This window comes from Salmo salar, chromosome 06 (genome assembly GCF_965601325.2).
Source record: "Salmo salar chromosome 06, fSalSal1, whole genome shotgun sequence".
Lineage (NCBI taxonomy): Eukaryota > Metazoa > Chordata > Actinopteri > Salmoniformes > Salmonidae > Salmo > Salmo salar.
In genome coordinates, this window is record NC_138296.1 from 30618168 (window position 1) to 30644702 (window position 26535).

The window sequence follows — 26535 nt, forward strand, 5'->3', positions numbered from 1 at the left end:
AAGTTGTCCAATTTTCATATAGTCAAAGAGTTATGGCGCTAACATTTTGTCCATTCATAATGAGGTTCACACTTCTATTGCCGGTGTAATTTGATGGCTTTGATCTTTGGTTATTTGCTGTATAGAATAACATGAAAAGTGATAAAAAATATGTAAAAGCATTGGGTAGGTGTAGATGAAATGTATACCAATACAGTTACACCAATCCACTGCTTTTAAATCTTTGAGGGGGTGTGAATGAGCGCAGAGGCGAAGAAGGGTTACGGGATTTGGCTACTGTCATGCTATAGTAGCCTAGCGCACCCAGTTACCGCTTTCTTAGTCATCAATCACCGTTGAAGCTGATGGAGGACTTCTCAGAATAAATGCAATGTTGCTTGTTTCATTTAGCTAATTAGTTGCCAGTACAGCATTTAATTTGCATATAACCTGCCCATTCCCTTCCCCCATATTCCAATTTGTGCCACCCATAAGTAAGGAACCTACATGCCAAGTATAGACAATATTGTGTTCCCTAAAGGTTATAGAAAAGAACAGAAGCTCTGAACTATCCGTTCAGACCCCAGTCCTACTTAGAGGTTTTGGAAAATGTGCTCTTTTAGTATTTTGTCCAGTAGGTTTCCTCAAGGAGATAGCCTCCACTTCAATGTCAAAGGTAATGAAACAAAAACGTTATAGTAAATGCGACAGTTCATTGGAAGTGTGAACTCTAACCTAGTCTATTAGCTAAAAAGGTATCTTGGCGGCGTAGAGAACATTTTTCTTTTGTAAATAAAATGTTCTGCAAATCGACTAAATTCATTGAGTTGAGAGAAAATGTTGCAGTTTTTAAACCCATTTCCTGCAATTCTACACAGTTTGACATGGAGCTAATGCTGTATTCCTCTGCTCAAACAGAACAAAATCAATGGGTATGTATCCTGAATGTTCTGTTCTCTCTGACTGTCTAGCTTTTATTTGATTGTTATATGCAGTATAGTTCAATGAACACAAACTGTTTTTCCATCCGTAAATTACCACTTAGACGGCCCGCCTAAGAATATTCTATTCAGAAGAAACCATGTAATTAATTCCAATGATAGTCATTTTCTCCATATTACAAATATATACTACTTCCCCAGAGTTGGATGAACTGGACTAGCTAGCATGCTAACTGTTCCTGTAGACGTCCAGTCACACACTAGTTAGCATTGGCTTGTGAAACTGCGTCTAACTTTCTTCATACTGGACACAGAGACATTCCATTTTTATCCACGGTGGTATTCTGCTAGTGATATTCATAAAAAAACATTTTCAAATGGGCATTTTTTATTTTTGCGGACCTCTGCAGTACGTCCACGGACCACAGTTTGAAAACCCCTGCAGTATACAGTCTGCAATAACAATAACTATAGTAATACTAAAGTATTTACACTATAGTAAACTATAGTATTTTTTCATGTGGTTGGTGGTGAAGGGGAAAAAAACGTTTCCAATATGTGGCAAATGGCCAATATGTAAAGCATTCCTTATTTTCCTCATAGGGTGTGAATTTGAGAAATTAGGCTGGTGGTGAAGGAAAGTTTCCTCTGCGCAATGTCTGTCTGTCGGTTTATCAGCTCTCTCTATTTCTATCTTTATTTCTCAGGGATCCTGAGGAAGAGGGGAAGACTGAGCAAGTCCCCCATGGTCAAGACACAGACAGTCTGGACGGAGGCGATGCCACCATGTTCTCCCTCACCGACATCATGTAAACACACACACGCATGCACGCTTGCACACATGCATGCACACACAAAAAGTAATTATTCTCATTCTTATCCTCTCAGGGATGAGGATGCTGAGGAATATACTGCTATAAGGGTCAATCTGAAAGGTGCCCCCTCCAATCCTAAGAGGCCATTCATACTGCTACGCTGGAGGGAGTTCTGGTTTGCGCCCGTCACTGCGTTTCTAGGCAACGTGCTGATGTACTTCCTGTTCCTCAGCCTGTTTGCTTACGTCCTATTGTTGGACTTCAAGCCCCCGCACCCTCACGGCCCGTCCACCTTAGAGTTTGTTCTCTACTTCTGGGTCTTCATCCTGGTCTGTTAGGAGTTTTGACAGGTAGGACGCATCGCATGTAAACACACACACACACACACACACACACACACACACACACACACACACACACACACACACACACACACACACACACACACACACACACACACACACACACGCACTAAAACATATACATATATAGTCAGTTCAAAAATGATTGGCACCATTGATAAAGATGAGCAAAATAAATAACGCAAATATCGAACCCTATTGTATGCTCAAAAATTTTACACTCGCAAAAAATACGCTGCTGCTACTGCTTCACATACGCTACTGCTACAGCTCGGTCTATTATCTGTCCTTTGCCTAGTCACTTCACCCCTACCTATATGTACATATCTACCTCAGTTACCTCGTACCCCTGCACATCAACTCGGTACTTCCTGTACTGTATCATGTTATTTTTGTTATTGTTATTTTTACTTGTTATTGTTATTTGTTGTTCACTGTGGATTGATTCATAAAACATTACAGAAAAAGACTAAGTGTCGTTATCCTCTCAACGGGGGGTGCACAAAGTATTGAAAACAGCGACCCTTGCCAATCATTTTGACAGGTTCTTTTTGAGATTTTGTTATATTACTTGTTAAAGGTGCTATACGGGATTTTTTTGTTGTTGAATTTTTGCATTGTAATTTCAGAAAATGTCCATAATATACTGTATCTGCTGCTAATAGCGGAATGATAGTGTTTCACAGTATTACTTATCCACCAATGTTGTGATTGGCTGTGATATTTGCCTATTCATTTCTCCCACCAGAGTGGCATCTGTTGTCAAACTGGGAAAGCTGTTCCGACTTTGTGGCTGTGTTATCTAGTGGAAATCATTGTACCATCTAAATCGCTGTGAAATATATTTTCAATAACACAAAATATCGTTTTTACAGCTGTTTGAAGCTGGTGGACCAAAAAGGGTACAATTAGTCGTGGCTGAGAGTGTGTGTGGTGGTTAGTGTGTGCATGTGTCTTCAGCAATTTTTGGGGGCCTTTCTCAGACACCGCCTGGCATGTACATCCCCCCCAGTGATGTGCTGGGCCGTCCGCACCACCCTCTGTAGGGCCTTCTGGACGAGGTAGGTGCAGTTGCCATGCAAGTGATACAACCAGTCAGGATGCTCTCAATGGTGCAGCTATAAAAGGATCTGAGGGGCCATGCCAAATCGTTTCAACCTCCTGCTGGGTTGAGAAGACCGTGTTAATTCCTCAGTGGACACCGAGGAACTTGAATCGCTCTCCCTCTTGCTCTTGCTCGCTCTACAGTGCCGTGAAAAAGTATTTGCCCCCTTTCAGATTTTCTGTGTTTTTCATAATTGTCACGATTCCCACCGACGGTGGCGCCCCCTCCTGCTTGGGTGGCGCTCGGCGGTCGTCGTCACCGGCCTATTAGCTGCCACCGATTCCCTTTTGCTTTTCCCATTTTTTATTTTGTGACACCTGTGGTCAATTAGCCATTAGAGGGGCTATTTAGTTTAGCTGGCCCGCTCCTGTTCGTGCGGGATTAATGATTGTTTCTTGTCAGACGGCTTATGTTCGTGTCGACGTTGTTGGACGCCGTATGTATTTTCTCCCCTGTGTGTGGGAACATTTGTTTTTTGTGTGAGTGTATATTAAAAACACCACTACCCTGTGTTCGCTGCTTCCTGCGCCTCATTCCTCCTCCACGATTACCAAGCCGTAACAATAATGAATGTTATCAGATCTTCAACCAAAACCTAAAATTAGATAAAGTTAACCTGAGTTTACAAATAACAAAAATGGATGCTTATTTTATTTATTTAATTAACAAAGTTATGCAACACCCAATTCCCCTACGTGAAAAAGTAATTGCCCCCTTACTCTCAATAACTGGTTGTGCCACCTTTAATGACTGCAACCAAATGCTTCCTGTGGTTGTTGATCATCGCTGTAGAGGAATTTTGGCTCACTCTTGCATGTAGAATTGCTTTAACGCAGCGACATTTGCGTTTTTTCAAGCAAGAACTGCTTGTTCCTCGTCCTGCCAAACATCGCAATTGGGATTAGGTCTGGACTTTGACTAAGCCATTCAAAAACTTAAAATGTGTTGCTTTTTAACCATTTTCATGTAGACTTGATTGTGTGTTTTGGATCATTGAGTTGCTGCATGACCCAGCTGCACTTCAGCTCACAGACGGATGGCCTGACATTCTCCTGTAGAATTCTCTGATACAGAGTGTAATTCATGGTTCCTTCTATTAAGGCAAGTCGTCCAGGCCGTGAGGCAGCAAAGCATCCCCAAACCATCACACTACCACCACCATGCTTGACCGTATGAGGTTATTCCAAATGTGTCAGGACTTGAAGTGAGCAGTTCATGCTTGAAAACCCACAAATGTCACTGAGTTGACGCAGTTCTGCATGGAAGAGGGGCTAAAATTCCTCCACAGTGACGTGAGCGATCGATCAACAACTACCGGAAGCGTTTGGTTGGAGTCAATGCAGCTAAAGGCGGCACAACCAGTTATTGAGTGTAAGGAGGCAATTACTTTTTCACACAGGGGCATTGGGTGTTGCATAACTTTGTTAATGAAATACATTTTATAAGTATGTAATTGTTGTGTTATCTGTTCACTCAAGTTCCTTTTATCTAATATTATCTTTTGGTTGAACATTCAACATCCAAGATATGCAAATACTTTTTCTTAGCACTTTATGTATATATAGCTCAATATGTATTTTTTGGTCATCTTTATCAAGGCTGCCATTAATTTTGGAGGTGACAATAAACAAAAAAGTATTGCTCTCTCCCTCCCTTTCTGTCCTTCTCTCTATCTATCAGACGTTCTTCAGGGGCAGCACTACTTTATATCAGAGGATGAAGCTCTACATCCAGGACATGTGGAATAAGTGTAACATCACAGCCATCTCACTCTTTGCACTGGGCATGGGCTGCAGGTGTGTGTTTTTACATATATATGTGCACGTGTTTATGTGTCTGTGTGTCGATGTAAACACAGCTTTTTTTATTTCAATATTCGTTTTTTTTCAATCACTTTGGCACATTTTCCAGATGTAAGTGGTATATTTTTCAAAACTCTGGTAAGTACAAAACTCTAAACTGATAACAGTTGTAATTCTCCCTGTCTTATGTTCAGAACCTTTGATTGAGCATTCAATGGGGTTTCACACATCTTTCAAACCTGAGTCATTCATGCAAAATCAAAGTTTGTCCGTGAAATACCACCATTTTTTTTTTTGTCACCAGCTTATCAGGTAATGATAGGCTCACCATTTAGTCATTTTAACTACCATTTAATCCAATAGCAAAAAATACAAGATAAACATTTCAAAACTGTTATTTTTGAAGTACTGAAGAAAACAAAATTGCACATGGTAAATATGACATTGCACAGTTTTTTTTTACAATCATTTGTATCCAATGGCAGGTTTTGAGCATGTTGAGAAATGTCAGTCTTAGTTTCATTATTCTTATACAGTACATACGTAGGACAAATCATCAGAAATAGGGGTATTGTAACGCAGTTGGCTACTGTAAAAACGTTGAATGATGTTGTATGCCTTTTCTGCCACATGAAACATTGTACAAGATCACCTTTTCTACGTGACTTGTCAACTGATTCACTATTGTCTGTCTCTCTGCTTGAAGTTCACCAGCTCATCAGATAATGAGTGGAATATATTGTTATAGACAACCCAGTTATTTCACCAGCGCATTCTACACTACACTATAATTCCAAAGGGTAGCACTCTTTCCACTGTGTCCTATTGAAAACAATGGCTGATGGAGAATGATGAGTATTTACAGCCACATCCATATACGATTCGGTTTTACCTTCCAACTTAAAGGGTAGGTAGCTTAAACGTAACCACATGTAACATATGGATTTGCATTAGTATACACATCAAAAGTCCCAATGTGAAGTTACACGTCGCTTTTCTATTTTTCAAGTTATTACATAAAACCAATCAGAGTGCCAAAGTCAATATTGGAAAATGTTTTTGTGGAGTGTGACATTATAACCGTCTCTCCCTGGTACGGTATAGAACAGAATCATTAGCTCATGTTCTCTGGAATGCTCTTTAGGCTTTATTACCCAAAGACATCGTAAATCTTCTCTGTCAGTGCTATCTCATAGAGGCCCATCCTCAGTAAAACACACACACAATAGTTAACAGAATACGCTATTCTGTCGAATAAAACAACCATTATAATACAATATAAGCATTATAACATAATCCTGCAATTTTCCACGACATCTCCCCCATTTTGAGAATCTTCTCAACTTAAAAGAAAATTACAAGAATTAAGAACATTCATTCACATAGAAAATACATATTCTACATAAACCAAAAATCACAAAGCAATAACTCATCGCATGGGGTTCCTGCACATGACCAGCTTCCACAACACTAACTCAGCCTCATCCCAAGAAACTCAGCACTGTCTCTTATTTCAATCCCCAACACATTTTCTAAGCAATCTAGCAATTTGTCTGGAAAGGCTATGATACACAGTCACCTGCACGAACCCACAAAGAAAAGCAAAAAATGCATACAATTTATGAGATTCAAAGCTATATTTTCCATAGACAGTGAAAAGCACATATTTAATGCATAATGCAGTGCATGCAACAGTGGAGTTTAATAAAATAAGCTTTAGTCATCTATCACACTCCAATGGATCAGTATAGTATGTTGGAAATGACTAATCCCAGAAACTAAGATTAGCATATCTTGTTGGACAAATCCAGGTAGTGACTCCTAGTTAAAATAAAATGCATTCCCTTGGTGCCTAATGAACATGACCCAAGACAAGCATCATGATTCCACTATTTATAAGGCAATGCCTATAGATGTGATGATCGTCGTAAGGAGGAGACCAAGGTGCAGCGTGGTAAGTGCTCATGTTTACTTTTATTTAACTCAGAACACTAAACAAAATAACGAAAAGGAAAACGAATGTTACGTTCTGCAGGCTTACACAGAGCTGTACAAAAACAAGATCCCACAACTGAAGGTCGGAAAAAAGGCTGCCTAAGTATGATTCCCAATCAGAGACAACGATAGACAGCTGCCTCTGATTAGGAACCATACTCAGCCAAACACAAAGAAATAGAAAACAGAAATCCAAATTCTAGAATGCTCACCCAAATCACACCCTGACCTAACCAAAATAGAGAAATAAAAGGGCTCTCTATGGTCAGGGCGTGACAGTATCCCCCCAAAGGTGCGGACTCCGGCCGCAAAACCTGACTCAATAGGGGAGGGTCTGGTGGCGGCTCCGGTGCGGGACGTAGACCCCGCTCTACTCGAGGATCCGCCATCCTCGGTGGCGACTCTCTTTCGGTGGTTGTCGATAGCTCCGGACCGTGGATTGTTGCCAGAGGACCCGGACCGTGGATCATCGCCGGAAGCTCCGGACCATGGATCGTCGCCGGAAGCTCCGAACTGGGAACCCCTGCAGGAGGTTCTGGACTGCAGACCGCCGCTGGAGACTCTGGACCGTGGACCACCGCTGGAGACTCCGGACTGCCGCTGGAGACTCCAGACCGCGGACCGCTGCTGGAGACTCCAGAACGCGGACCATCGCTGGAGGCTCCGGACCGCGGACCGTCGCTGGAGGCTCCGGACCGCGGACCATCGCTGGAGGCTCCGGACCGTCGCTGGAGGCTCCGGACCGGGGACCGTCGCTGGAGGCTCCGGACCGGGGGACCGTCGCTGGAGGCTCCGGACCGGGGGACCGTCGCTGGAGGCTCCGGACCGTCGCTGGAGGCTCCAGACCGAGGACCGTCGCTAGAGGCTACGGACCGAGGACCGTCGCTGGAGGCTCCGGACCGAGGACCGTCGCTGGAGGCTCCGGACCGAGGACCGTCGCTGGAGGCTCCGGACCGGGGGACCGTCGCTGGAGGCTCCGGACTGCAGACCGTCGCTGGAGGCTCCGGACCGGGGGACCGTCGCTGGAGGCTCCGGACCGGGGGACCGTCGCTGGAGGCTCCGGACCGGGGACCGTCGCTGGAGGCTCCGGACCGGGGGACCGTCGCTGGAGGCTCCGGACCGGGGGACCGTCGCTGGAGGCTCCGGACCGGGGGACCGTCGCTGGAGGCTCCGGACCGTCGCTGGAGGCTCCAGACCGAGGACCGTCGCTGGAGGCTACGGACCGTCGCTGGAGGCTACGGACCGTCGCTGGAGGCTCCGGACTGTGGACCGTCGCTGGAGGCTCCTTGCCGTGAATCGTCACTACAGGCTCCGTGCCGTGGATCGTCACTGGAGGCTTTGTGCCCTGGATCATCACTGGAGGTTCCGGGCCATGGATTATCACTGGAGGCTTCGTGCCATGGATCATCCCTACAGGCTCCGGGCCATGGATCATCACTGGAGGCTTCGTGCCATGGATTATCACTGGAGGCTCCGGGCCATGGATTATCACTGGAGGCTCCTGGCCATGGATTATCACTGGAGGCTTCGTGCCATGGATCATCCCTACAGGCTCCGGGCCATGGATCATCACTGGAGGCTTTGTGCCATGGATCATCCCTACAGGCTCCGGGCCATGGATTATCACTGGAGGCTCCTGGCCATGGATTATCACTGGAGGCTTCGTGCCATGGATCATCCCTACAGGCTCCGGGCCATGGATCATCACTGGAGGCTTTGTGCCATGGATCATCCCTACAGGCTCCGGGCCATGGATCATCACTGGAGGCTTTGTGCCATGGATCATCCCTACAGGCTCCGGGCCATGGATTATCACTGGAGGCTCCTGGCCATGGATTATCACTGGAGGCTTCGTGCCATGGATCATCCCTACAGGCTCCGGGCCATGGATCATCACTGGAGGCTTTGTGCCATGGATCATCCCTACAGGCTCCGGGCCATGGATCATCACTGGAGGCTTCGTGCCATGGATCATCACTACAGGCTCCGGGCCATGGATCATCACTGGAAGCTTTGTGCCATGGATCATCACTGGAGGCATCGGACCATAGATCATCACTGGAGGCTTCTTACGTGGAGCCGGAACAGGTCTCACCAGACTGGGGAGATGCACTGGAGGTCTGGAGCGTAGGGCTGACAAAACCCGACCTGGCTGGATGCCCACTTTACCTCGGTGAGTGTTGAGAGCTGGCACGGGACGCACTGGGCTATGAAGGCGCACTGGAGGCATAGTGCATAGAGCCAGCGCAGAACACACTGGACAGTGGAGGCACACCGGAGGTCTAGAGGACAGTGCTGGCACAACTCGTCCTGGCTGGATCCCCCCATCTCCCGGCAAGTGCGGGGTGTTGGAACAGGCCGCACTGGGATGTGCTCGCGAACTGAGGTTACCGTGCGTAGAGCTGGCACAGGATAACCTGTGTCGAAGAGACGCACTGGAGACCAGGAACGCTGAGCCGGCACAATCCTTCCTGGCTGAATGCCAACTCTAGCACGGCAACTGCGAGGAGCTTGCACTGAGCGCACCGGGCTGCGCCTGCGCACTGGAGACACCGAGCGCATCAACGCATAACACGGTGCCTGACCAGTCCTATGCTCCCCATGATAAGCATGGGGAGTTGGCTCAGGTCTGAACCCTGACTTAGCCAATCTCCCCGTGTGCCCCCCCCCCAAAAAAATTGGGGGCTGCCTCTCGTGCTTGCCTCGTGGTTGGTATAGTGCCTTGTAATATCGCCGCTCTGCTCTCGCTGCCTCAATCTCCTCCCTCGGACGGCGATACTCCCCGGCCTGACTCCAGGGTCCTTTCCCGTCCAGTATTTCCTCCCATGTCCACTCCTGATCACGCTGCTTGGTCTGTTGTTGGTGGGATCTTCTGTAACGTTCGTCATTATGGGTAGACCAAGGTGCAGCGTGGTAAGTGCTCATGTTTACTTTTATTTAACTCAGAACACTAAACAAAATAACGAAAACGAAAACGAACGTTACGTTCTGCAGGCTTACACAGAGCTGTACAAAAACAAGATCCCACAACTGAAGGTGGGGAAAAGGGCTGCCTAAGTATGATTCCCAATCAGAGACAACGATAGACAGCTGCCTCTGATTAGGAACCATACTCGACCAAACACAAAGAAATAGAAAACATAGAATAGAACAGAGAAATACAAAATCTAGAATGCCCACCCAAATCACACCCTGACCTAACCAAAATAGAGAAATAAAAGGGCTCTCTATGGTCAGGGCGTGACAATAGATCAAATAGATTAGGATTATTTTCACTCTCCAGATCAGAGTTCACCCATGTCATTCACCATGGCATGCTTATAACAACGTCAGCATCTTTAGTTCATAACAACAATCAAAACAATCAATCCCTCAGTTTTAAAAATCATTCAATTTCCAAATAAAATCATAATTAGAAACCCAACTAATTATCCAACCAAAATTTTTAAATGACATTGCTCAGTGATTCAAATTGGTCCTATCACTCAAAGTAAAAACTCAATTTAAACACACATCAACATTGGCAGAATGTACATTTATATTAACATCCAGTATAATTATCCCATAATTCTACTAATAAATTGTTTTTAATCACGATTATAATACAGATCAGTGTCTCAACGCATTGTTAATCTAAATTACTATAATTGTGCGTGGTGTAGACCTCTACAATCAACCTGATACCCCAAAAGTCTAAAACAATTTTTGGGGCACAGTTGACCAACCCCCTCCTTCAGGCACTGACTCTTCTGGCGTCCTTTTCGTTCTTATTCAGATAGCTTTACAGTTCAAAGTGAATGGCCCATTATAATGTCCCAATTTCAATGTTTCACCTTAGACGCCCATTATGTCTTGTCCATTCGTCAACCAGTATACCAGCAACATAAGAGAAGTTTAGAACAGATCTCGCCCAATGCTCACTCCACGTGGACTCCTCTCACACTCCTGAGAAAAACATGAGAGAAAAACAGTTGATAGCTTAGATCGGATACTGTACACAGATTTCTGGCTCAGCACCTTTCTCTCGGTAGAAGTGGTGCAGACAGGGCCGTATTCAACGCCTTTGTCACTCTTCTTCAGCCAGTTAGAGGGGGTTTGAGGTACACACACTGTTCGGTCCAGTTATCTCTTCCATGCATTAAGATACCGTCTGATGTCACTTTCCATGATAACCTCGAAAGAACAGATCAGAACAGTTTAGTTCAGTTCATTAACTACATGATCAATTATTACTTTTACCAATTATTCTTAATACAAATGTGTAAACATATTTCAAAGAGAATAACAACACATTCTATTGAAACTATTCTTTCAAATTGGCTTATACTCCCCATCACAATTTCAACTTCATTGCAGAGCCAAAAGATCAGGAAGTTAGATCTATAACCTATCGGGAATAGAACAGAACAAACAACACAACAATACACTCTTTCACATATTACTCAATCCAAAACCTCAAAGAACTGAATCCTCCCCCATTTTTAACACATATCTCTCCATGAGAGTAATGTATAAAACAACACTACTACTGGTCAAAAGATAAAACTACATTTCAAATAACATACACAAATTAAAATCACTACCGTAATTTCCGGACTATTAAGCGCACCTGAATATAAGCCACACCCACTGAATATATATATATTTTTTTGAACATAAATAAGCCGCACATGTCTATAAGCCGCAGGTGCCTACCGGTACATTGAAACAAATTAACTTTACACAGGCTTTAACGAAACACGGCTTGTAACAAAAATAAATAGGCTTTAACGAAACACGGCTTGTAACAAAAAATGTAAAATGAGCAGTAAGCTTTAGTTGTCAATTCCTCATGCTGCTGTTTCCAACGTCTTATCATTGACTCATTAAGACCAAGCTCCCGTGCAGCAGCTCTATTTCCTTTTCCAACAGCCAGATCAATCGCCTTCAACTTGAAAGCTGCATCATATGCATTTCTTTGTGTCTTTGCCATGATGAGGGTGACAAAATGACTACCGTAATCAGAATGATGGGAAGTTTGAGAGCGCTCGATTTAATCTAAACAGTAAACAAAAAAGTTGTTTGACCTTAACCCGTTCGGCAATTTCATTGGTCTAATGAAAGCTTCATGCCGCCAAAAAAACTGAGCACGTCACAGAATGTGTTTTTTTTTTGAAAAAAAATTGAAAGCGGGAAAAATCCATATATTAGCCGCGAGGTTCAAAGCCTGGGAAAAAAGTTGCGGCTTATAGTCCGGAATTTACGGTACTCTGAAAACCTCCACAAAGAAAAATTATTTTACCCATATAGTCATAGGAAAATAGACTTAAAGCAGCCTACCCTTAGTTAAAGGCAATGCCCTCTCCTTCACATTGGTCCAAATTACAAATATGTCTAAGAACTATAAACTCCATCATAATTATCAATTTCACGAATTACCTTGAAATCAGTATAACAAATGACCCTAAATTCATTATCCAAATGGATTTCCAATGAGGCTGATCAGACCACAAAGGAAAGCCTTGACAAAGGTCAAAAGTCATACCACCCCTTCAAAGAGGTGTTTCTTACTATATTAGACAAATTAAAGAAAAACCGTCAAACATTTCCTACATGTTGTATCCCAGGTTCCCAGAACATTTCTTTATCAAAATAATTCACATGTTTAATTAAAACTCAGAAAATAAAAACGTATAAAAATTCCATGTGTGTGGGTGCCCCTTTAAGATATCTTAGCACTAAGTCAAATGGAAAACTCACCAAACCCAAAGGAAATAGAAAAACAAATCAAACATAGTATTTTAAAAACACCGACAAATAGTTATAACAAATGTGTTGTGTGTGGGTATTTGCAAACCTTAAGGTAAAAACCCCCAAAAATGTCCAGGCCTCTTCCATTTTGGTAGTTTATAGCCTCAATCTCACTCACCCAAGAATATAACCCCAGGAAACATTCCAAAGAGAGACAATGAAATCCCCATTTTTCCAAAGAAAAACACAAAACACTTTGTTAGCATTCATTATACTACACCGATTCAGAAACCCAAAAAGTTAACTACAAACAAAACCTAATAATAATGATAATTAGTTTGATGGATACCCTAGGCTTTGTATGACATAAATTACGTCGAGATTCAATCTTAATTCGCTCTAACTTTATGGAAAACGGTTTATTCAATAAATCCAGCAACTCCTCTCATACTGGGAGGAAAAAATAAAACAGTTTCAGACCTTAAGGGCAGTTTTATTTCAACTGTTGTACCCAGTCGGAGATAATCCAATAAGCATTTATAGTTACATCGTTAGGGTAAGATAACCAAAAGTGGACACACTCCAATCAGTTTCTAGAGCACAATTTCATACACATTGTAGACAGTTTAATAATGCTTAAAACCTCATCTTTATCAAATGATCCATTGAAGATACCAACTCAAAACCTACGTACATCTACGAATGGGTGGTTTAAATTGTATCTAATTATATTCTCAGCATTACTTTATCAAATCTCTAGTAATCGATTATACACACATACAATTTATCATATTTTCATATATTCACAGAATCCATATAAAACGTTAGGAATTCTTAGGTACTCACACAGAACTTTAAGGATCACCCACACAGGATTGGTCAGATGCTCACACAGAACATCAGAACATAATTGAAAGGTTACCCACACAGAGTCAACCTACCCCGCTCACACAGAACGCTCCTACAAAGATTACCTAGTGGTCCCAAAACAAAATACTCACACAGAGTAACCCAGGGCATACCTGGCTAGCACATTTTAAATAATTGGAATTCACCACCTCTGAGGGTCACTTAGACAGTCACACAGACACTTTCAGAATGAGGTCCTTCTTCCAATAGGGCTTCACCAAGTACCGTGTTTCACACAGAACACACAGTCACCCTGGCCCCTCACCCCCACAGACCGCACCAATTCCCACTGTGATCAATTCAGTGTCAGGGCGGCTCTAGGTCGCCCACAACCGACCAGTGGCAGAGTATCTTTGAGTCCGCAAACTCTCAGATTACTCTCTGACTCGGCCCTGCTTACGCCTCCAAGGTGCCCCCCTCACAAAGGAATACACACTCAGAGCTCACGTAACAGAGGCTTTTCTAAAAACTCGACTTCAAGTGTGGTTTGCTCACCTCTTTCTTTAAAAAAAACAAAGTTTGAGATGTGGTATCCACTGGGCTCGCTGCCTCTCAGATCAAAGGTGGGTCCTTCTGCTTCGTTCCCGAAGTGTGGTTTCCCTGAGATCCCAAGTTTGAGAGATCCCTCATGCACGATTTACCTAGGTCGTCAGAGCGGTCACCGAGTGAAGATTCACGTCCCATCCCCGTCGCCAAATGTGGTGGCTAATTTCTGCATTACCAAATGAGGAGAGTTACAAACTTCACACACCAGTCTGAGTTATACTTAAACTACATCTTTAATGATAAGAGCTTCGCAATAGCACTTGACTTTCAATAGTGCACCATTGAAAAGTGACAACACAAAAGTATAAAGATCTTTTACAGCCAAGATACACCCCTCTCAACGTACATGACGAACAACAGATACATAGAATGGTCACAAGGTTAAGATTTGTATGAAAGATATCTATAAAACATAGCAGACAGCAACTGCTGTGTGAACAGTTTTCATTGTATAGACCAGTGTCTGGTCCTCCTACTCCAAACTGGAACCGTCTCTCCCTGGTACGGTATAGAACAGAATCATTAGCTCATGTTCTCTGGAATGCTCTTTAGGCTTTATTACCCAAAGACATCGTAAATCTCCTAGGTCAGTGCTATCTCATAGAGGCCCATCCTCAGTAAAACACACACACAATAGTTAACAGAATACTCTATTCTGTCGAATAAAACAACCATTATAATACAATACAAGCATTATAACATAATCTTGCAATTTTCCACGACACCTTCCAACTTAAAAGGGTATGTAGCTTAAACGTAACCACATGTAACATATGGATTTGAATTAGTATACACATCAAAAGTCCCAATGTGAAGTTACACGTCGCTTTTCTATTTTTCAAGTTATTACATAAAACCGATCAGAGTGCCAAAGTCAATATTGGAAAATGTTTTTGTGGAGCGTGACATTATATGAAAGACCCGACAAGCCATGCTATTTCCAATAATGTAAATTCCAACAAATAACTTCAAATGTATAACTTCAAATTAAACCAAATCGTTTGCACACATGACTACTAGTTTCAATAACATTTTCAGACAACTTACAAGCAAATACTTTATGAATGTATTGTTACAAATCAGCCTGCAAGGTTGCTAGCCAACTAGCCTGCTAACGTTATCCCTACCAGCCTGCTGTCTACATACCACCACAGACTGATGCTGGCACTAAAACCCCGCTCAATGAGCTGTATACCACCATAAGCAAACAGGAAAATGCTCATCCAGAGGCGGCGCTCCTAGTGGCCGGGGACTTTAATCAGTTTGACCTAATTTCTATCAGCATGTTAAATGTGCAACCAGAGGAAAACAAAATCTAGACTACCTTTACTCCACACACAGAGACGCGTACAAAGCTCTCCCTCACCCTCCATTTGGCAAATCGGGCCATAATTCTATCCTCCTGATTCCTGCTTACAAGCAAAAATGAAAGCAGGAAGCACCAGTCTATAAAAAAGTGGTCAGATGAAGCAGATGCTAAACTACAGGACTGCTTTGCTAGCACAGAACAGAATATGTTCCAGGATTCTTCTGATGGCGTTGAGGAGTACACCACATCAGTCACTGGCTTTATCAATAAGTGCATTGAGGAGATCGTCCCCACAGTGACTGTACGTACATACCCCAACCAGAAGCCATGGATTACAGGCAACATTTGCACTGAGCTAAAGGGTAGAGCTGCCGCTTTCAAGGAGCTGGAATCTAACCTGGAAGCTTATAATAAATCCCGCTATGCCCTCCGACGAACCATAAGACAGGCAAAGCATCAATACAGGACTAAGATTGAATTGTACTACACCGGCTCCGACGCTTGTCGGATGTGGCAGGGCTTGCAAACTATTACAGACTACAAAGGGAAGCACAGCCGAGAGCTGCCCAGTGACACGAGCCTGCCAGACAAGATAAATAACGTCTATGCTCGCTTCGAGGCAAGTAACACTGAAACATGCATGAGAGCATCAACTGTTCCGGATGACTGTGTGATCAAGCTATCCAGAGCCGATGTGAGTAAGACTTTCAAACAGGTCAACATTCACAAGGCCGCAGGGCCAGACGGATTACCAGGACGTGTACTCTGAGCATGCGCTGACCAACTGGCAAGTGTCTTCACTGACATGTTCAACCTCTCCCTGCTTGAGTCTGTAATACCAACATGTTTCAAGCAGACCACCATTGTCCCTGTGCCCATGAACACTAAGGTAACCTGCCTAAATGACTACCGACCCATAGCAATAACATCTGTAGCCATGAAATGCTTTGAAAGGCTGGTCATGGCTCACATCAACACCATTATCCCAGAATCCCTAGACACACTCCAATTTGCATACCTCACCAACTGATCCACAGATGATGCAATCTCTATTGCACTCTACACTGCCCTTTCACACCTGGACAAAAAAACACCTATGTGAGAATGCTATTCATTGACTACAGCTCAGTGTTCAACACCATAGTGTCCTCAAAGCTCATCAACATGCTAAGGACCCTGGGACTAAACACCTCCCTCTGCATCTGGATCCTGGACTTCCTGACGGGCCACCCTAGGTGGCAAGGGTAGGTAACAACACATCTGCCACGCTGATCCTCAACACGGGGGCCCCTCAGGGTGCGTGCTCAGCCCCCTCCTGTACTCCCAGCTCCCTTCTGTACTCCCTGTCACTCATGACTGCACGGTCAGGCACTACTCCAACACTATCAAGTTTGCTGATGACACAACAGTGGTGGGCCTGAACACCGACAACGATGAGACAGCCTATAGGGAGGAGGTCAGAGACCTGACCATGTGGTGCAAGGACAACAACCTCTCCCTCAACATGATCAAGACAAAGGAGATAATTGTGGACTACAGGAAAATGAGGACCGAGTACGCCCCCATTCTCATCGACGGGGCTGTAGTGGAGCAGGTTGAGAGCTCCAAGTTCCTTGGCGTCCACATCACCAACAAACTAACATGGTCCAAGCACACCAAGACAGTCGTGAAGAGGGCACAAGAAAACCTATTACCCCTCAGGAGACTGAAAAGATTTGGCATGGATCCTCAAAAGGTTTTACAGCTACACCATCGAGATCCTGACGGGTTGCATCACAGCCTGATATGGCAACTGCTCGGCCTCTGACCGCAAGGCACTACAGAGGGTAGTGCGTACGGCCCAGTATATCACTGGGCCAAGCTTCCTGCCATCCAGGACCTCTATACCAGTCGTAGTCAGAGGAAGGCTCTAAAAATTGTCCACTCCAGACACCCTAGTCATAGACTGTTCTCTCTGCTACCACACGGTAAGCGGTACCGGAGCGCCAAGTCTAGGTCCAAGAGGCTCCTAAATAGCTTCTGTCCCCAAGCCATAAGGCCCCTGAACAGCTAATGAAATGGCTACCCAGACTATTTGCATGCCCCCCCCCCTTTACTTTATTAATTCTACCTACATGTACATATTACCTCGACACTGGTGCCCCCACACATTGACATTGACTCTGTACCGGTACCCCCTATACTGGATATAGCCCCACTATTGTTATTTACTGCTGCTCTTAAATGATTTGTTATTCTTATCTCTTACTTGTTTGTTTTTTGTTGTTGGTATTTTCTTAACCGCATTGTTGGTTAAGTGCTTGTTAGTAAGCATTCCACTGTTGTATTTGGAGCATGTGACAACATTTGATTTTAATTCTGCCCAAAAACAAATACAATTTCTCTCAACCAGTGGCATATGGGCTTTTTAGGTGAATGCTGATGACACACTGTGATAAACAGTGCCCACTTTGTCAAAAGCAGGGGTGCTTGTCCATTCCCAGCGCGCCTCTTCAGGGTGCTGTTGGAGAGACGCATCGCTGCGGCGCTCTACCAACATTCCATCAAAAAAAGTATCTAACATAAATTATGTAGAAGATATGGTAGAAAGAGTATGTGGCCTTTTCTGTAACCTACAGACTGGAGATAAACATTTATGACTATGTAATGAGACGGACACTTTTTACATCATGCCGGTTTCTCCGATCAAATAGCCTATCCTAAATGGCGCCCAATCAAATAAAAAATGTTAACAAACAACGAATCTTAAAAACAGGACAGTTCAAAGTTAAATTGATAATATGGACTGTTGTTCAGGAGTTTCACCCCATTGTCATGATTAGTGGTTTCAAATGTGTATTTTTGACAAGCTGATCATAGCGAAAAAGAAAATACTTCTACATTTCCCGCTGCGTAAACACATTGCAAATAGGCTCACGATAAATCCTGATCAAATTGGGTTGCTGATATTCAGAGCTTATTAGCCAAATTGATTAGTCACAGGAATCAGGACTAATGAATCCATTGCAATGGCCTTTTTTTTCAAATGATGGGCATTCATAAAATTCCATTGCTGTCGACATGGTAGGCTACACCCCGGTAAGCACGAGCCAACATGTTTTGGATGTATTTTTTGGTGTTCTACAAATGGTAAGCTTAGCACATAGATGGGCATTCATAAAATTCAATGTCAGGGGACACTGTAGGCTACACCTCAGTAAGCATGGGCCGATGCCTTATCCGATTTCTTTTTTTGGTGCGGTCCAGATCAGCCTTGATTTTAACGTCCATCATCCGGACCAAATCTGAACCAATCATAGACGTCTATGATTTAGTCAGATTCATTCAGAACCAAAAATTAGGCTGATTTCAACATCGAGAAAATACATATTTTCAACGTCTGGAAAATACGTATTTTCAACATCCGAAAAATAAGTATTTTCAACTTTCATTCAGAACCGACTATAACCAGGTGTTTGTTGTGTGTTCTAGAATGTTCCCATTGTCCTATGAGTTTGGCCGGGCTGTGATGGCTGTGGACTACATGGTGTTTACCCTCCGTCTCATCCACATATTCGCCATCCACAAACAGCTGGGACCCAAGATCATCATCGTTGAAAAAATGGTGAGGGCTTTCTAAAAAGAGGGATAAAACCCTTTTTACTGCAGTGTCTAGATCAGGGATGGACAACTTTCATGGTTGTGAGGACCACAAAAAATGGTAATGAGGGGCTCTGTGTACCCACATACATGTAGTCAAAGTACTAGCCTTAAAGCTTTTTGGGAGCCCTTGTGAAATTTAGTTTTAGAGTTAATTTCCTGCAATTCTACACATTTTGCCATGGGCGTAGAGAAAATGTTGCAATTTTAAAGCAAGTTTGCGACAATTTGAGAGAAATAAAATGAGATGGGGTGGAGAAGAAGAATCTCATATAAAATATATTTTGATTTGTGTAACACTTTTTTGGTTACTACATGATTCCATATGTGTTATTTCATAGTTTTGAAGTCTTCACTATTATTCTACCATGTAAAAGTTATGAAAACCCTGGAATGAGTAGGTGTGTCCAAACTTTTGACTGGTATTGTATATATGTATGTACAGTGGGGAGAACAAGTATTTGATACACTGCCGATTTTGCAGGTTTTCCTACTTACAAAGCATGTAGAGGTCTGTAATTTTTATCATAGGTACACTTCAACTGTGAGAGACGGAATCTAAAACAAAAATCCAGAAAATCACATTGGCAGCAAAGAGGCCACTTCTCTCCAGGAAAAACATCAGCGACAGACTGATATTCTGAAAAGGTACAGGGATTGGACAGCTGAGGACTGGGGTAAAGTCATTTTCTCTGATGAATCCCCTTTCCGATTGTTTAGAGCATCCGGAAAAAAGCTTGTCCGGAGAAGACAAGGTGAGCGAGTCCATCAGTCCTGTGTCATGCCAACAGTAAAGCATCCTGAGACCATTCATGTGTGGGGTTGCTTCTCAGCCAAGAGAATGGGCTCACTCACAATTTTGCCTAAGAACACAGCCATGAATATAAAATGGTACCAACACATCCGCCGAGAGCAACTTCTCCCAACCATCCAGGAACAGTTTGGTGACGAACAATGCCTTTTCCAGCATGATGGAGCACCTTCCCATAAGAAAAAAGTGATAACTAAGTGGCTCGGGGAACAAAACATCGATATTTTGGGTCAATGGCCAGGAAACTCCCCAGACCTTAATCCCATTGAGAACTTGTGGTCAATCCTCAAGAGGCGGGTGGACAAACAAAAACCCACACATTCTGACAAACTCCAAGCATTGATTATCAGTCAGGATGTGGCCCAGAAGTTAATTGACAGCATGCCAGGGCGGATTGCAGAGGTCTTGAAAAAGAAAGGTCAACACTGCAAATATTGACTCTTTGCATCAACTTCATGTAATTGTCAATAAGAGCCTTGGACACTTATGAAATGCTTTTAATTATACTTCAGTATTCTATAGTAACATCTGACAAAATATCTAAAGACACTGCAGCAGCAAACTTTGTGAAAATTAATATTTGTGTCATTCTCAAAACTTTTGGCCACGACTGTATACAGTGCCTTCTAAAAGTATTCAGACCACTTGACTTTTTCCACATTTCGTTAAGTTAAGCCTTATTCTAAAATGGATTGAATACATTTTTCCCTCATCAATCTACATACAATACCCCATAATGACAAAGCAAAAACAGGTTTTTAGACATTTTTGCAAATGTATAGAAAATAGAAAAACTGAAATATTACATTTACATAAGTATTCAGTCCCTTTACTCAGTACTTTGTTGAAGCACCTTTGGCAGCAATTACAGCCTCAATTTTCTTGGGTATGACGCTACAAGCTTGGCACAACTGTATTTGGGAGTTTCTCCCATTCTTCTCTGCAGAACCTCTCAAGCTCTGTCACGTTGGATGGGGAGCATTTCTTCACAGCTATTTTGAGGTCTCTCTAGAGATGTTTGATCAGGTTTAAGTCCAGGCTGTGGCTGGGCCACTCAAGCACATTCAGAGACTTGTCCCGAAGCCACTCCTGCGTTGTCTTGGCTGTGTGCTTAGTCTGAGGTCCTGAGAGCTCTGGAGCAGGTTTTCATCAAGGATCTGTGTACTTTGCTCCGTTCATCTTTGCCTCGATCCTGACTAGTCTCCCAGTCCTTGCTGCTGAAAAACATCTCCACAGCATGATTCTGCCACCACCATGCTTCACGTAGGGATGGTGCCAGGTTTCCTCCAGACGTGACGCTTGGCATTCAGGCCAAATAGTTCAATCTGGGTTTCATCAGACCAAAAAATCTTGTTTCTCATGGTCTGAGAGTCTTTAGGTGGCTGTCATGTGCTTTTTTACTGAGGAGTGGTTTCCGTCTGGTCACTCTACTATAAAATCAAATCAAATAGTGTTGGTCACATACACATGGTTAGCAGATGTTAATGCGAGTGTAGCGTTTGTGCTTCTAGTTCCAACAGTGCAGTAATATCTAACACATCTAACAATTCCCAACAACGACCTAATACACACAAATCTAACAGTAATCTAACAATTCCCCAACAACTACCTAATACACACAAATCTAACAGTAATCTAACAATTCCCCAACAACTACCTAATACACACAAATCTAAAAGGGTGAATGAGAATATGTACATATAAATATATGGATGAGCGATGGCCATCCATATATGGCCATTTCATTACTCATACATGTGATATGAGTAATGAAAGATATGTAAACATTATTAAAGTGGCATTGTTTAAAGTGACTAGTGATCCATTTATTAAAGTGTCCAGTGATTGGGTCTCAATGTGGGCAGCAGCCTCTGAGGTAGTGATTGCTGTTTACCTGTCTGATGGCCTTGAGATAGAAGGTGTTTCTAGCGGGGTGAACAGGCAGTGGCTCGGGTGGTTGTATGTGTAATATATATATATATAAATTTTTATTAATCATTTAAAAAAGAAAAAAAAAATCTCCCACTTTAACATTTAGAGTATTTTATATAGATTGTTGACAAGAAATTACAAATAAATCTATTTTAATCCCACTTTGTAAATCCAAGGGGTCTGAATACTTGCAAAGCACTGTCTATGGTCTAGATCCAGGTGCTGGTTTTGGCAGCGACAACTAATATCCAAAAACAAGTTTAAAAACTGCACTAGAAAAAACAGACAATGTCATTTTCTCCCCTTAATATTCTGTTCCCCTCCTGATTGGCACATGAAGGATGTCTTCTTTTTCCTCTTCTTCCTGGCGGTGTGGCTCATGGCCTACGGCGTAGCCAATCAGACGCTGCTCTACTCCTACGATCCTTGTCCCGGTTGGATCTTCCGCCGAGTGTTCTACAGGCCATACCTGCACATATTTGGACATATCCCCATTCATGAAATGGATGGTGTGTTAATGTTTGTGAATGAATGTGGTTTGCATGTAACATAGTCCAGGTAACTGCCAAAATATAGGAAACACTTGAGTAAATGAGGGATACAAAGTACTGTATATTGAAAGTAGGTGGTTCCTAAGTTAATTAAACGATTAACATCCCATCATACTTAAAACATGCCCAGTTGGCCGTTATTTTGGCTACCATGGCTAGAAGAGATCAGTAACTTTGAAAGAGAGGTCTGAAAAGAGGATAGGAGATTTAAGTGTGTGTGTGTGTGTGTGTGTGTGTGTGTGTGTGTGTGTGTGTGTGTGTGTGTGTGTGTGTGTGTGTGTGTGTGTGTGTGTGTGTGTGTGTGTGTGTGTGTGTGTGTGTGTGTGTGTGTGTGTGTGTGTGTGTGTGTGTGTCCACAAAACACCAAATGATGGAATTTCTCATGGATTAAAAGGTGTTGCATCCCTCCAATAGAGTTCTAGACACTTGTAGAATCTGTGCCTAGGTGCGTTGAAGCTGTTCTGGCTCGTGGTGGCCCAACGCCCTAATAAGACACTTTATGTTGGTGTTTCCTTTCTTTTGGCAGTTACCTGTGTATATACCTGTATGCACACTGAGCGTATTTAACATTAAGGACACCTTCCTAATATTGAGCTGCACCCCCCCCCCCCCCCCGAAAGTGTTCCACAGGGATGCTGGCCCATGTTGACTCCAATGCTTCCCACAGTTGTGTCAAATTGGCTGGATGTCCTTGGGTGGTGGACCATTCTTGACACACCGGAAACTGTTGAGCGTGAAAAACCCAGCAGCGTTGCAGTTCTTGACACAAACCGGTGCACCTGGCACCTACTACCATACCCTGTTCAATGGCACTTAAATCTTTTGTCTTGCCCATTCACCCTCTGAATGGCACACATACACAATCCATGTCTCAAGGCTGGAAAATCATTCTTTAACCGGTCTCCTCCCCTTCATCTACACTGATTGAAGTGGATTTAGCAGGTGACATCAATAAGGGATCATAGCTTTGACCTGGATTCACAAGTCAGTCTATGTCATGGAAAGAGCAGGTGTTCCTAATGTTTTGTATACTCAGTGCATATGTGTGTGTATACCTGCCTCTCTCTCTCTCTTTCTCGATTCCGCTATCTCTGTATCCCATCTCAATTCCCCACTCCAACCCCTGCCCAATCTACCCACTTTGTCATACCATTTTAAATATTTATTCTGCACACCCCTCCCCCTGCTTCTTCCCATCTCTTTTGAACTCTCACCGTCTCCCTCCCTCCCTCCCCTCCCTCTGTCTGTCCGTAGCTGATAAACTGGAGGAGGGGATAGCGTGCACCAATCACGTCACCCTGATCGAGGCAGGGGCAGAGCCATGCACGAGTACCTATGCTAACTGGCTGGTGGTCATCTTATTGGTCATCTTCCTGCTGGTCACCAACATCCTGCTGGTCAACCTGCTCATTGCCATGTTCAGGTAACGGACCCTCTCGGTATGTCCCTCTTTCCCACTCTGTCCCTCTCACTCTCTGTCCCTCTTTCATACTCTGTCCCTCTTTCCCATCTAGCCCCCCCCAATATGTATGTTTTCACTCTATTTGTGTTCCCCTTGAGAGATCATCACTCATTCAATAGGCCTCTTTAATCCGTGGGCTGAATTCCTGAATTTATCTTATCTTATCTAGTTCCTTACTGTTGTTGTATTTAAATGAATCAACTTGATAGAATTTTGAAGTGTCTTATTTGATACTAGCCCTGCATGTTTGAGTGTTGTCAAAATGCCATACATTTTTCTGGCTCTTCTTTCATGTGTGTCATTGGGGCCCAAAACATCATTACCAAAAAGTATAATAAAATCAATAATTTGTTATATGAGTGGGAGTCACCTATTCCCTGATATTCTGCCTGTTAACCATTTCTCGCTCTCCTTCCTTCCTTCCTGCAGTTACACATTCTCCAAAGTGCAGGAGCACAGCGTCACCCACTGGAAGTTCCAGCGCTACAACTTGATCGCAGAGTACCACTCTAGACCCTGTCTGGCTCCACCCTTCATCATCCTCTCCCACCTCCACCTCTTCATCAAGAGACACATCCGCAGGATCCCCTCTGTCAAGATCAAACACTTTGGTGAGAGACTGGGGGAGGGAGACAGAGGAAGGGAGACCAATGATCAGATAATTCACTTCAAGTATTGAACTTCCAGTATTTTAGAAGTCTACTTCCATTTTCCTTCAAAAGTATTTTTCTCATTTATTCTTCTTCCCATTTTCTTTGTTCTTTCCCCCTCCTCTATCCCTCCTTCAGTTCTGGATATCCGTGGCAGGCAGGTCAGTAGACTGAACACATGGGAGGCCATCCAGAAGGAGAATATACTGTCTGCCCAGAACAAATGAGAGCGAGAGAAAGACTCCGAGAGACTCAAACGCACCTCTGGCAAGTGAGACATCGCGCCATCTCTCACCCTCGTCCACTTATTGATGTCATCGACTAAATGCCAGATTAATTTAACAGCTTCAGTTAACAGCTCGGCTTGATCTGGCCTATGAATAGAATGGTGTAGATTAATTGTCTTCCTGTGTTAGGGATCGGGTCAATGACATTTTAAATTCATTTATCAAACTACACTTCCTAAATTGGAAAAATAATCTCCCTTTCTGAGGTTCTGCGAACTAACTAGTCCTCACTGTCACAGAGGTGTTTGTAAAGGCACGGACAATACATTGAGCAGTATGTGGCTGCCCAGTGGGCAAAACTGGTTGAATCAACGTTGTTTCCTCGCTCATTTTAACAAAAAAAGTAATGCGATGACGTTGAATCACCGTGGGAAACTAATTGGATTTGCAAAAAGTCATCAACGTCAGGGAATTTCTTTTTTCCCACCTAAATCCAATGACATGGTGAAATGTTTTGTTGATTTCAAGTTAAATTCACGTTAGTTGACAACTCAACCAAATTTAAACCAAAACTAGACGTTGAAATGACGTCTGTGCCCAGTGGCAGGTAAGTTCCTATCTATAGTCGAGGTTATTTGTCATGGCCTGATGAGGTGAACAAATCCTTCATTCATTCTGACAAACCACAAGTGAGTTACATTGAATAAAGGAATTATTTTGGTTTCAGGCATGAAGGATGAACTGCTGCCAAGGTGAGTCACAAACAGGGAGAAATTGAAATAGTGTAGATGTAAATAACGGATGACTTGGAGTTGTATGACTCAAGTTTGAACTTTTCCTTCGATCCCAAGCTGACAGCAAATGGCAGACATTCTGATAAACAGGGAAAATACAGAGCTTTCATACCTTAAGCTGTCTTTGGATAAGAAATGCTGTTATGGTACCAATATCAGTTGTGCAAGTAAGTACACTATATATACAAAAGTATGCGACACCACTTCAAATTCGTGGATTCGGCTATAAAAGCCACACCCGCTGCTGACAATTGATACAATTTAGCACACAGCTATGCAATCTCCATAGATAAACATTGTCAGTAGAATAGCCTTACTGACTTTCAACGTGGCATCGTCATAGGATGCCACCTTTCCAATAAGTCAGTTCATAAAATGTCTGCCCTGCTAGAGCTGCCCCATTCAACTGTATGTGCTGTTATTGTGAAGTGGAAATGTCTAGGAGCAACAACGGCTCAGCCGCGAAGTGGTAGGCCACACAAGCTTATAGAACGGGACCACCAGGTGCTGAAATGCGTAGTGCATAAAAATGTCTGTTCTCGGTTGCAACACTCACTACAGAGTTCAAAACTGCCTCTGGAAGCAACATCAGCACAATAACTGAAGCTTCATGAAATGGGTTTCCATGGTCGAGCAGCCACACACAAGCCTAAGATCACCATGCGCAATGCCAAGCGTCAGCTGAAGTGGTGTAAACCTCACCACTATTGGACTGGAGCATGATGAATCACGCTTCACCATCTGGCAGTCCGACGGACGCATCTAGGTTTGGCAGATGCCAGGTAATGCTACCTGCCCCAATCCATAGTGCCAACTGTAAACATTGGTGGAGGAGGAATAATGGTCTTTTGGCTGTTTTTCATGGTTCGGGCTAGGCCCGTTAGTTCCAGTGAAGGGAAATCTTAACGCTACATCATACAATGGCATTCTAGATGATTCTGTGCTTCCAACTTTGTGGCAACAGTTTGGGGAAGGC

The 26535-nt window shown here is 43.3% G+C and overlaps 1 pseudogene; it reads left to right on the forward strand.

Annotated features, from left to right (window-relative positions):
- Window positions 1–24813, forward strand: part of LOC106606830 (transient receptor potential cation channel subfamily M member 4-like) — a 61356-nt pseudogene extending 36543 nt beyond the window's left edge.
- The last annotated feature ends 1722 nt before the right edge of the window (window positions 24814–26535 follow it).